We start from the raw sequence: 11,805 nt of genomic DNA on the forward strand, positions 1-11,805 counted from the left end.
GGGGATATAAGGGCTTATAGGGGGTTATAGGGGGGACATAAGGGGTTATAGGGGGATATAGGAAGTTATAGGGGGTATATGGGGTTAATGGAGCTGTATAGGGGGATATAGGGGGGGTATATGGGGTTATAGGGGGATATAGGGGGTTATAGGGGATTTGATGATCATTTTTGGACCCAAAACCATCATTTTCGGACCCAAAACCCCTCATTTAACCCCCCCCATTACCAAAAATCCCCATTTCTCCCCCAAATTTGCCCAAAATGGCCCTTTTTCGCCCCAAATTTCAGCCTATCGTTCAGCGCCGACTCGGCCTTCCTGTGTGCAGCCAGCGATAAGGGCACCCTGCACGTCTTCGCATTGAGGGACACCAGGCTCAACCGGAGATCGGCGTCAGTAATTAACGCTAATTAACATGTTAATTAGCTAATGAGGTTCATTAACGTTAATGGAGGGGGTATAGGAGGGGTTAATGGGGGTAATTAGTGGGGGGTGGGGTAATTAGGGGCAATAGGGCTGGGTTGGGGACTTAATTAGTGGGGGAGGGTGTTAATTAGTGGGGGAGGGTGTTAATTAGTGGGGGAGGGTGTTAATTAGGGGTAATTAGTGGGGGGTGGGGAGTTAATTACGGTAAGTGGGGGGTAATTAGTGGGGGGTGGGGTAATTAGGGGGTAATAGGGCTGGGTTGGGGACTTAATTAGTGGGGGAGGGTGTTAATTAGTGGGGGAGGGTGTTAATTAGTGGGGGAGGGTGTTAATTAGTGGGGGAGGGTGTTAATTAGTGGGGGAGAGCCTTAATTAATTAATAGGGGGGGGTTAATAGGGGTAATTAGTGGGGGGTGGGGTAATTAGGGGGTAATAGGGCTGGGTTGGGGACTTAATTAGTGGGGGAGGGTGTTAATTAGTGGGGGAGGGTGTTAATTAGTGGGGGAGAGCCTTAATTAATTAATAGGGGGGGGTTAATAGGGGTAATTAGTGGGGGGTGGGGTAATGAGGGGGTAATAGGGCTGGGTTGGGGACTTAATTAGTGGGGGAGGGTGTTAATTAGTGGGGGAGGGTGTTAATTAGTGGGGGAGAGCCTTAATTAATTAATAGGAGGGGGGGTTAATAGGGGTAATTAGTGGGGGGTGGGGAGTTAATTAGGGTAATTGGGGGGTAATTAGTGGGGGGTGGGGTAATTGGGGGGTAATAGGGCTGGGTTGGGGACTTAATTAGTGGGGGAGGGTGTTAATTAGTGGGGGAGGGTGTTAATTAATTAATAGGGGGGGTTTAATAGGGGTAATTAGTGGGGGGTGGGGTAATTGGGGTGGGTTAATAGGGGGTTAATTGGGGTTAATTAGGGTAATTGGGGGGTAATAAGTGGGGGGTGGGGTAATGAGGGGGTAATAGGGCTGGGTTGGGGACTTAATTAGTGGGGGAGGGTGTTAATTAGTGGGGGAGGGTGTTAATTAATTAATAGGGGGGGGTTTAATAGGGGTAATTAGTGGGGGGTGGGGAGTTAATTAGGGTAATTGGGGGGTAATTAGTGGGGGGTGGGGTAATGAGGGGGTAATAGGGCTGGGTTGGGGACTTAATTAGTGGGGGAGGGTGTTAATTAGTGGGGGAGAGCCTTAATTAATTAATAGGGGGGGGTTTAATAGGGGTAATTAGTGGGGGGTGGGGTAATTGGGGTGGGTTAATAGGGGGTTAATGGGGGTTAATTAGGGTAATTGGGGGTTAATTAGTGGGGGGTGGGGTAATTAGGAGGTAATAGGGCTGGGTTGGGGACTTAATTAGTGGGGGAGGGTGTTAATTAGTGGGGGAGGGTGTTAATTAGTGGGGGAGAGCCTTAATTAATTAATAGGGGGGGGGTTAATAGGGGTAATTAGTGGGGGGTGGGGTAATTGGGTTGGGTTAATAGGGGGTTAATGGGGGTTAATTAGGGTAATTGGGGGTTAATTAGTGGGGTTTGGGGTAATTAGGGGGTAATAGGGCTGGATTGGGGACTTAATTAGTGGGGGAGGGTGTTAATTAGTGGGGGAGGGTGTTAATTAGTGGGGGAGGGTGTTAATTAGTGGGGGAGGGTGTTAATTAGTGGGGGAGGGTGTTAATTAGTGGGGGAGAGCCTTAATTAATTAATGCGGGGGGGGTTAATAGGGGTAATTAGTGGGGGGTGGGGTAATTGGGGTGGGTTAATGGGGGTATGGGGGGGTTAATTAGGGTAATTGGGGGTTAATTAGTGGGGGGTGGGGTAATTAGGGGGCAATAGGGCTGGGTTGGGGACTTAATTAGTGGGGGAGGGTGTTAATTAGTGGGGGAGGGTGTTAATTAGTGGGGGAGAGCCTTAATTAATTAATAGGGGGGGGTTTAATAGGGGTAATTAGTGGGGGGTGGGGAGTTAATTAGGGTAATTGGGGGGTAATTAGTGGGTTTTGGGGTAATTAGGGGGTAATAGGGCTGGGTGGGGGACTTAATTAGTGGGGGAGGGTGTTAATTAGTGGGGGAGAGCCTTAATTAATTAATAGGGGAGGGGTTAATAGGGGTAATTAGTGGGGGGTGGGGAGTTAATTAGGGTAATTGGGGGGTTAATTAGTGGGGGGTGGGGTAATTAGGGGGCAATAGGGCTGGGTTGGGGACTTAATTAGTGGGGGAGGGTGTTAATTAGTGGGGGAGAGCCTTAATTAATTAATAGGGGGGTTTAATAGGGGTAATTAGTGGGGGGTGGGGAGTTAATTAGGGTAATTGGGGGTTAATTAGTGGGGGGTGGGGTAATTAGGGGGTAATAGGGCTGGTTTGGGGACTTAATTAGTAGGGGGAGGGTGTTAATTAGGGGGGGAGAGCCTTAATTAATTAATGGGGGGGGTTAATTAGGGGTAATTAGTGGGGGGTGGGGTAATTGGGGTGGGTTAATAGGGGGTTAATGGGGGTTAATTAGGGTAATTGGGGGTTAATTAGTGGGGGGTGGGGTAATTAGGAGGTAATAGGGCTGGGTTGGGGACTTAATTAGTGGGGGAGGGTGTTAATTAGTGGGGGAGGGTGTTAATTAGTGGGGGAGAGTCTTAATTAATTAATAGGGGGGGGTTAATAGGGGTAATTAGTGGGGGGTGGGGAGTTAATTAGGGTAATTGGGGGTTAATTAGTGGGGGGTGGGGTAATGAGGGGGCAATAGGGCTGGGTTGGGGACTTAATTAGTGGGGGAGGGTGTTAATTAGTGGGGGAGGGTGTTAATTAGTGGGGGAGAGCCTTAATTAATTAATGGGGGGGGGTTAATAGGGGTAATTAGTGGGGGGTGGGCTAATTGGGGTGGGTTAATAGGGGGTTAATGGGGGTTAATTAGGGTAATTGGGGGTTAATTAGTGGGGTTTGGGGTAATTAGGGGGTAATAGGGCTGGGTTGGGGACTTAATTAGTGGGGGGGGTGTTAATTAGTGGGGGAGGGTGTTAATTAGTGGGGGAGGGTGTTAATTAGTGGGGGAGAGCCTTAATTAATTAATAGGGGGGGGTTTAATAGGGGTAATTAGTAGGGGGTGGGGTAATTGGGGTGGGTTAATAGGGGGTTAATGGGGGTTAATTAGGGTAATTGGGGGGTAATTAGTGGGGTTTGGGGTAATTAGGGGGTAATAGGGCTGGGTTGGGGACTTAATTAGTGGGGGAGGGTGTTAATTAGTGGGGGAGAGCCTTAATTAATTAATAGGGGGGGGTTTAATAGGGGTAATTAGTGGGGGGTGGGGAGTTAATTAGGGTAATTGGGGGGTAATTAGTGGGGGGTGCGGTAATGAGGGGTCAATAGGGCTGGGTTGGGGACTTAATTAGTGGGGGAGGGTGTTAATTAGTGGGGGAGGGTGTTAATTAGTGGGGGAGAGCCTTAATTAATTAATAGGGGGGGGGTTAATAGGGGTAATTAGTGGGGGGTGGGGAGTTAATTAGGGTAATTGGGGGTTAATTAGTGGGGGGTGGGGTAATGAGGGGGTAATAGGGCTGGGTTGGGGACTTAATTAGTGGGGGAGGGTGTTAATTAGTGGGGGAGAGCCTTAATTAATTAATAGGGGGGGGTTTAATAGGGGTAATTAGCGGGGGGTGGGGTAATTGGGGTGGGTTAATATGGGGTTAAGGGGTGTTAATTAGGGTAATTGGGGGTTAATTAGTGGGGGGGGTTAATTAGGGGGGTTAATTAGGGTGGGGTGGGGTAATTAAGGGGGGTAATTAGTGGGGGATGGGGTAATTAGGGGGGGTTAAAGGGGGGTAGTAGGACATTAAGGGACACACAGCGCCCCCTAGTGGATGGAGGACTGCATTGCAGCCCATAGGGATCCATTGAGACCCATAGGGACCCATAGGGATCCATAGGGACCCACAGCGCCCCCTAGCGGCTGGGAGGACTGCAGTGCAGCCCATAGGGATCCATTGAGACCCATAGAGATCCATAGGGATCCATAGGGACCCACAGCGCCCCCTAGTGGCTGGGAGGACTCCATTGCAGCCCATAGGGATCCATAAGGATCCATAGGGACCCACAGCGCCCCCTAGCAGCTGGGAGGACTCCATTGCAGCCCATAGGGATCCATTGGGACCCATAGGGATCTATAGGGACCCACAGCGCCCCCTAGTGGATGGAGGACTGCATTGCAGCCCATAGGGATCCATAGGGATCCATAGGGACCCACAGCGCCCCCTAGCGGCTTGGAGGACTCCATTGCAGTCCATAGGGACCCATTAAGACCCATAGGGATTAATGAGGAACTACAGCGCCCCCTAGCGACTGGGAGGACTGCATTGAGACCCATAGAGACCCATAGGGATCCACTGACACCCATAGGGATCCATTGAGACCCATAGGGATCTATAGGGACCCACAGCGCCCCCTAGTGGCTGGGAGGACTCCATTGCAGCCCATAGGGATCCATTGAGACCCATTGAGACCCATAGGGATCCATAGGGATCTATAGGGACCCATAGGGATCCATAGGGCTTAATGGGGAACTACAGCGCCCCCTAGCGGCTGGGAGGACTCCATTGACATTCATAGGGATCCATTGACACCCATAGAGATCCATAGGGATCTATAGGGACCCACAGCGCCCCCTAGCGGCTGGGAGGACTCCATTGTAGCCCATAGGGATCCATTGAGACCCATAGGAACCCATAGAGATCCATAGGGACCCACAGCGCCCCCTAGTGGTTGGGAGGACTCCATTGCAGCCCATAGGGAACCATAGGGACCCACAGCGCCCCCTAGTGGCTGGGAGGACTCCATTGACATCCATAGGGATCCATTGACACCCATAGAGATCTATAGGGACCCACAGCGCCCCCTAGTGGCTGGGAGGACTGCATTGCAGCCCATAGGGACCCATTAAGATCTATAGGGATTCATAGGGACCCACAGCGCCCCCTAGTGGCTGGGAGGACTCCATTGCAGCCCATAGGGATCCATTGAGACCCATAGGGATCCATAGGGACCCACAGCGCCCCCTAGCGGCTGGGAGGACTCCACTGCAGCCCATAGGGATCCATTGAGACCCATAGGGACCCATAGGGATCCATAGGGACCCACAGCGCCCCCTAGTGGCTGGGAGGACTCCATTGCAGTCCATAGGGACCCATTAAGATCTATAGGGATTCATAGGGACCCACAGCGCCCCCTAGTGGCTGGGAGGACTCCATTGCAGCCCATAGGGATCCATTGACATCCATAGGGATCTATAGGAACCCACAGCGCCCCCTAGCGGCTGGGAGGACTCCATTGCAACCCATAGGAATCCATTGACATCCATAGGGAACCGTAGGGACCCACAGCGCCCCCTAGTGGCTGGGAGGACTACATTGCAGCCCATAGGGATCCATTGAGACCCATAGGGACCCATAGGGATCCATAGGGACCCACAGCGCCCCCTAGCAGCTTGGAGGACCGCATTGCAACCCATAGAGCCCCATAGATACCCATATAACCATAGATAAAACAAACAAACAAGGGTCCTAACAGTATGCTAAGCCTAATTATAATGCTAATTAACAACAGGTAATTAACGAGGGCTAATTAACGCCCCGCAGGCTGGCTCGTGTGGGCGGCGTAGGCCCCGTGTTGGGCCCCTATGCTGAGTCTCAATGGTCGCTGTGTAGTTTTGCCCTACCTGAAGGCCCCGTTCAATGCGCCTTCGGAACCGCCCCACACGGACCCACTTCTGTTGTGGGTGAGTATGGCGCCCCCTAGGGGATGGAGGACTGAATTGCAACCCATAGGGATTAATGGGGGTTAATGGGGAACTACAGCGCCCCCTAGGGGCTGGAGGACTGCAGTGCAGCCCATAGGGATCCATTGAGATCCATAGGGATTAATGGGGAACTCCAGCGCCCCCTAGGGGCTGGAGGACTGCATTGATATCCATAGGGATTAATGGGGGTTAATGGGGAACTACAGCGCCCCCTAGGGGCTGGGAGGACTGTATTGATATCCATAGGGATTAATGGGGATTAATGGGGAACTACAGCGCCCCCTAGGGGATGGAGGACTGCATTGATATCCATAGGGATTAATGGGGGTTAATGGGGAACTACAGCGCCCCCTAGGGGATGGAGGACTGCAGTGCAGCCCATAGGGATTAATGGGGAACTACAGCGCCCCCTAGTGGCTGGGAGGACTGAATTGATATCCATAGGAATTAATGGGGGTTAATGGGGAACTACAGCGCCCCCTAGAGGGTGGAGGACTGCATTGAGATCCATAGGGATTAATGGGGGTTAATGGGGAACTACAGCGCCCCCTAGTGGATGGAGGACTGAATTGCAGCCCATAGGGGTCCATTGAGTTCCATAGGGTTTAATGGGGAACTACAGCGCCCCCTAGTGGGTGGAGGACTGCATTGATATCCATAGGGATTAATGGGGGTTAATGGGGAACTACAGCGCCCCCTAGGGGATGGAGGACTGAATTGCAACCTATAGGGATCCATTGAGTTCCATAGGGTTTAATGGGGAACTACAGCGCCCCCTAGGGGCTGGAGGACTGCATTGATATCCATAGGGATTAATGGGGGTTAATGGGGAACTACAGCGCCCCCTAGTGGCTGGAGGACTGAATTGCAGCCCATAGGGATCTATAGGGGTTAATGGGGAACTACAGCGCCCCCTAGGGGCTGGGAGGACCCATAGGGATCTATAGGGGTTAATGGGGAACTACAGAGCCCCCTAGTGGATGGAGGACTGCATTGCAGCCCATAGGGATTAATGGGGAACTACAGCGCCCCCTAGTGGTTGGAGGACTGCATTGATATCCATAGGGATTAATGGGGGTTAATGGGGAACTACAGCGCCCCCTAGGGGCTGGAGGACTGAATTGCAGCCCATAGGGATTAATGGGGGTTAATGGGGAACTACAGCGCCCCCTAGGGGCTGGAGGACTGCATTGATATCCATAGGGATTAATGGGGGTTAATGGGGAACTACAGCGCCCCCTAGGGGCTGGAGGACTGCATTGATATCCATAGGGATTAATGGGGGTTAATGGGGAACCACAGCGCCCCCTAGGGGATGGAGGACTGCAGTGCAGCCCATAGGGATTAATGGGGAACTACAGCGCCCCCTAGTGGCTGGGAGGACTGAATTGATATCCATAGGAATTAATGGGGGTTAATGGGGAACTACAGCGCCCCCTAGAGGGTGGAGGACTGCATTGATATCCATAGGGATTAATGGGGGTTAATGGGGAACTACAGCGCCCCCTAGTGGATGGAGGACTGCATTGCAGCCCATAGGGATCCATTGAGATCCATAGGGATTAATGGGAAACTGCAGCGCCCCCTAGGGGATGGAGGACTGCATTGATATCCATAGGGATTAATGGGGGTTAATGGGGAACTACAGCGCCCCCTAGGGGCTTGGAGGACCCATAGGGATCTATAGAGGTTAATGGGGAACTACAGCGCCCCCTAGTGGATGGAGGACTGCAGTGCAGCCCATAGGGATCCATTGAGATCCATAGGGATTAATGGGGAACTACAGCGCCCCCTAGTGGGTGGAGGACTGCATTGATATCCATAGGGATTAATGGGGGTTAATGGGGAGCTACAGCGCCCCCTAGGGGATGGAGGACTGCAGTGCAATCTATAGGGATCTATTGAAATCCATAGGGATTAATGGGGAACTACAGCGCCCCCTAGGGGATGGAGGACTGCATTGCAACCCATAGGGATTAATGGGGAACTACAGCGCCCCCTAGGGGCTGGGAGGACCCATAGGGATCTATAGGGATTAATGGGGGTTAATGGGGAACTACAGCACCCCCTAGGGGCTGGAGGACTGCATTGCAACCTATAGGGATCTATTGAAATCCATAGGGATTAATGGGGAACTACAGCGCCCCCTAGGGGCTGGAGGACTGCAGTGCAGCCCATTGGGATCCGTTGAGATCCATAGGGATTAATGGGGGTTAATGGGGAACTACAGCGCCCCCTAGTGGATGGAGGACTGCATTGCAGCCCATAGGGATTAATGGGGAACTACAGCGCCCCCTAGTGGGTGGAGGACTGCATTGATATCCATAGGGATGAATGGGGGTTAATGGGGAACTACAGCGCCCCCTAGGGGCTGGAGGACTGCATTGCAGCCCATAGGGATCCATTGAGATCCATTGAGATCCATAGGGATTAATGGGGAACTACAGCGCCCCCTAGTGGATGGAGGACTGCATTGCAGCCCATAGGGATTAATGGGGAACTACAGCGCCCCCTAGTGGCTGGGAGGACTCAATTGCAGCCCATAGGGACCTATAGAAGTTAATGGGGAACTACAGCGCCCCCTAGTGGATGGAGGACTGCATTGCAGCCCATAGGGATTAATGGGGAACTACAGCGCCCCCTATGGGATGGAGGACTGCATTGATATCCATAGGGATTAATGGGGGTTAATGGGGAACTACAGCGCCCCCTAGGGGCTGGGAGGACCCATAGGGATCTATAGGGGTTAATGGGGAACTACAGCGCCCCCTAGAGGGTGGAGGACTGAATTGATATCCATAGGGATTAATGGGGGTTAATGGGGAACTACAGCGCCCCCTAGTGGATGGAGGACTGCATTGATATCCATAGGGATGAATGGGGGTTAATGGGGAACTACAGCGCCCCCTAGTGGATGGAGGACTGCATTGCAGCCCATAGGGATCCATTGAGTTCCATAGGGTTTAATGGGGAACTATAGCGCCACCTAGTGTCTGGGAGGACTGCATTGCTCCATAACTGCCCCCCATTCCCCCTTATAACTACACCCCAGCCCCATAAGCCCCCCATCCCCCCCCATATCTACCCCCCCAGCCCCATAACTCACCCCCCAGCCCCATAACTACCCCCTAATTACCCCCCTCAGCCCCATAACTCCCACCCCAGCCCCATACCAGCCCCATAACTCCCCCCCCAGCCCCATATCAGCCCCATAACTGCCCCCCCAGCCCCATAACTGCCCCCCCAGCCCCATAACTCCCCCCCCCCGCCCCATAGCAGCCCCATAACTCCCCCCCCAGCCCCATAACTACCCCCCCCAGCCCCATATCCGCCCCATAAGTGCCCCTATTCCCCCCAGCCCCATATCAGCCCCATAACTCCCCCCCCAGCCCCATAAGTAACCCCCCTAGGCCCCATATCAGCCCCATAAGTGACCCCCCAGCCCCATAAGTAACCCCCCTAGGCCCCATAAGTGCCCCGCCAGCCCCATAAGTGCCCCCCAGCCCCATACCAGCCCCATAACTCCCCCCCCAGCCCCATATCAGCCCCATAACTGCCCCCCCAGCCCCATAACTACCCCCCCAGCCCCATATCTACCCCCCCCAGCCCCACAACTACCATACCCCCCACCCCAGCCCCATATCAGCCCCATAACTACCCCCCCAGCCCCATAACTCCCCCCCCCAGCCCCATAAGTGACCCCCCACCCCAGCCCCATAAGTGCCCCCCCAGCCCCATATCTACCCCCCCAGCCCCATAAGTGCCCCCCCAGCCCCATAACTCCCCCCCCCAGCCCCATAACTGCCCCCCCAGCCCCATAAGTAACCCCCCTAGGCCCCATAAGTGACCCCCCAGCCCCATATCAGCCCCATAACTCCCCCCCCAGCCCCATACCAGCCCCATAACTACCCCCCCAGCCCCATAACTCCCCCCCCAGCCCCATAACTCCCCCCCCAGCCCCATAAGTAACCCCCCTAGGCCCCATAACTCCCCCCCCAGCCCCATATCAGCCCCATATCTACCCCCCCAGCCCCATAACTGCCCCCCCAGCCCCATAACTCCCCCCCCCCCGCCCCATAGCAGCCCCATAAGTGCCCCCCCAGCCCCATAAGTGCCCCTATTCCCCCCATAGCAGCCCCATAACTCCCCCCCCCAGCCCCATAACTCCCCCCCCAGCCCCATATCAGCCCCATATCCGCCCCATAAGTGCCCCTATTCCCCCCATAGCCCCATAACTCCCCCCCTCCAGCCCCATAAGTGCCACCCCAGCCCCATAACTGCCCCTATTCCCCCCATAAGTGCCCCCCCAGCCTCATAACTCCCCCCTAATTAACCCCCCCAGCCCCATATCCGCCCCATAACTGCCCCTATTCCCCCCAGCCCCATATCCGCCCCATAAGTACCCCCCCCAGCCCCATATCAGCCCCATAACTACCCCCCCAGCCCCATATCAGCCCCATAACTACCCCCCCCAGCCCCATATCAGACCCATAACTCCCCCCCCAGCCCCATAAGTGCCCCATATCCGCCCCATAAGTGCCCCTATTCCCCCCATATCAGCCCCATAACTACCCCCCCCAGCCCCATAAGTGCCCCCCCAGCCCCATAAGTGCCCCATATCCGCCCCATAACTGCCCCTATTCCCCCCATATCAGCCCCATAACTCCCCCCCCCAGCCCCATAACTACCCCCCCCAGCCCCATATCAGCCCCATAAGTGCCCCATATCAGCCCCATAAGTGCCCCCCCAGCCCCATACCAGCCCCATAACTCCCCCCCCAGCCCCATAACTCCCCCCCCAGCCCCATATCAGACCCATAACTCCCCCCCAGCCCCATATCAGCCCCATAAGTGCCCCTATTCCCCCCATATCAGCCCCATAAGTGCCCCATATCCGCCCCATAAGTGCCCCTATTCCCCCCATATCCGCCCCATAAGTGCCCCATATCCGCCCCATAAGTGCCCCTATTCCCCCCATATCCGCCCCATAAGTGCCCCATATCCGCCCCATAAGTGCCCCATATCCGCCCCATAAGTGCCCCTATTCCCCCCATATCCGCCCCATAAGTGCCCCATATCCGCCCCATAAGTGCCCCATATCCGCCCCATAAGTGCCCCTATTCCCCCCATATCCGCCCCATAAGTGCCCCATATCCGCCCCATAAGTGCCCCTATTCCCCCCATATCAGCCCCATAAGTGCCCCATATCCGCCCCATAAGTGCCCCATATCCGCCCCATAAGTGCCCCTATTCCCCCCATATCCGCCCCATAAGTGCCCCATATCCGCCCCATAAGTGCCCCTATTCCCCCCATAGCCCCATAACTCCCCCCCTCCAGCCCCATAAGTGCCCCTATTCCCCCCATATCCGCCCCATAAGTGCCCCATATCCGCCCCATAAGTGCCCCATATCCGCCCCATAAGTGCCCCATATCCGCCCCATAAGTGCCCTATTCCCCCCATAGCCGTGTGTTCCGATGGGACGTTCCAGAAGTTCCTTTTCAGTCCGGGTGGCAGCTGCAATCGAGCCGCGTTCGACGTCTTCCTCGACATCTGCGACGACGACGACTTCTAATTAATTAACCCCCCCTTAATTAAAGACACCCCTAATTAATTAA

At 54.5% G+C, this 11,805-nt stretch overlaps 1 long non-coding RNA gene across 2 annotated transcripts; it reads left to right on the plus strand.

Annotated features, from left to right (window-relative positions):
• Positions 1-220: 220 nt before the first annotated feature.
• On the plus strand, positions 221-11,805 carry LOC146751301 (uncharacterized). Of its 2 annotated transcripts, none has more exons than XR_014941694.1 (3): positions 221-392; positions 5,997-6,168; positions 11,653-11,805. It is a non-coding gene; the product is annotated as an uncharacterized LOC146751301 (long non-coding RNA). The 2 variants fall into 2 exon arrangements; XR_014941693.1 differs by having other exon boundaries at positions 240-392; positions 6,029-6,168.

The sequence above is a fragment of the Coturnix japonica genome, unplaced genomic scaffold (assembly GCF_054131305.1).
Source record: "Coturnix japonica strain WE unplaced genomic scaffold, WE-NBRP24 Scf102, whole genome shotgun sequence".
In the NCBI taxonomy this organism is placed as follows: Eukaryota; Metazoa; Chordata; class Aves; order Galliformes; family Phasianidae; genus Coturnix; species Coturnix japonica.